Here is a 1,854-nt window from a genome sequence, read left to right as displayed (position 1 = left end):
AAGCTACATAAATAATTCCCACAATTGTGTTATTTCAATGTCTCTACAAATATGTAGCAAGAAGTCATGTCCGGTAAATTCATTAATTCAAATTTCATTATTTGAGATATTTAACTTATGCAACTCGCAAGTTCGTTCATATGGAAGACATGGAATAAAACGTTTAATCCTATATTATATCACCATTTTAATATCAGAGGTAAATTACAGTTTTGGACGAGTTTAATTCCGGCATTTTAACATATTTAACACCCCACCATACAAAATAAAACGTAAATAGTAACGAATCAACGCAATAATATTGATTATCCTACCTGAAAAAGCAAGAATATTGATGCGCATGCCAACTGCAGAGTACTTCAATACATTAGTTTAAATAAGAATGTATGGTACAAGAAAGACAATTTTATTTCATTAACAATACAATCTACAGTTGAAATTGTCAATCATAAAATAGTGCACGCCGCTATGTTACATTTCGTTACAGCAATTCAATTTAAATATAAAAGGTGACTATTCATGATATCATTGCATTAAAAACTCAACCATAGTATCGCGAGTATTTGTTTTTATACGTCATAATAAATGATACACAAGATCACAAATAAATAGAAAGCCTAATTTTCGACAAGACTTATTCCCTTAATTCGTGTATGTCTATTCCCATTTCTCAGCAGTAGCATATCGTCTGTTCCATTGTATGGCGTTTACATATCTCAGTTAATGCGTTACGCTCGTGCATGTTCACACTTTACTTTATTAACAGGTGTGCGCTCCTTACACAAAACTGCTCCAACAGAGTAATGAGGATGAACGAATGAAATCGTAACGTTATAAGTTTTACAATTATCATCACAAATTGGTTGAATTGATACGATGTGTCGGTGTCTCAACTCACCAGCGACATGTTTTCGTGGTCTAGATCTTGAAATACCAGTAAAGTTGTCTAATCTATAATTTCCCTGAGTGTGTCCTATTCCCGATTGTGACATTATGATTGAGTGTGATTTCGCATGGCGGGTAATACATGCCTAACAGGAGCAACTTAAGACTGTCGACGAACCAGGTCTCGCTTAATTGTTTTGAGTTTATGCAATACCTTCAGATTATGTTTGTTATCTTTGTTGATTTCTTTTTCTTGTCCATTATGTTTTCCGGAGTCTCGATGATATTGCGTAATCCAATTAGGTATTCGTTAGACCAACGTTTTGCAAATTGGTCTCACAAATGTCGTTTTCTTTCAAATAATGTGTTTGTGTCATGTTCTTGAATCTCCGAATTGTATATACCGTTGTTCATCTCTGTCGTCGAAATAATTCCTCCGTGTAAAAGATGAGACGGTTTCAATTGTTCGGGATTTCTTATGCCAGACGATATATATGTAAGCGGGCGATAGTTGTCAATCTCCGTAAGTATTGGTCTCAATGTTTGTACGCTGACGAGTGCTCTACCAAAACCTTTCTTCAATGTCATTTCAGTCATGTCGATTAATCGTTCCCACCAACCGCTTTGCCAAGGCGCCTCTTTGGAATGAATTTCGATTGATATAGACATTCATCTGATGTTGTTATACATTTAATGCGGCTACAAACGAAGGTGCATTATCGGAATAAACAGGTAAGTAAGTTTACATATACACAAATACAAATATACCGCTCAACTACAGTTAACCTGTCAGAAATTTGTACCAGGCTCTGCAAATATGATCTAACGGAATTATTGGCTGGAAATTATCATTTGTGTCGTGACTTTCTCAAATGTTGCTGGTTCACTATTTATAGAAGTGGAGGGTAGTTCGGTACAGCTTTTAAAAGTTGTATCTACATGTATTTTAGTCCCATCGAGGGGATAGTT

The sequence above is a fragment of the Mytilus californianus genome, unplaced genomic scaffold (genome assembly GCF_021869535.1).
Source record: "Mytilus californianus isolate M0D057914Y unplaced genomic scaffold, xbMytCali1.0.p SCAF_6, whole genome shotgun sequence".
In the NCBI taxonomy this organism is placed as follows: domain Eukaryota; kingdom Metazoa; phylum Mollusca; class Bivalvia; order Mytilida; family Mytilidae; genus Mytilus; species Mytilus californianus.
This window is presented reverse-complemented; position numbering follows the sequence as displayed.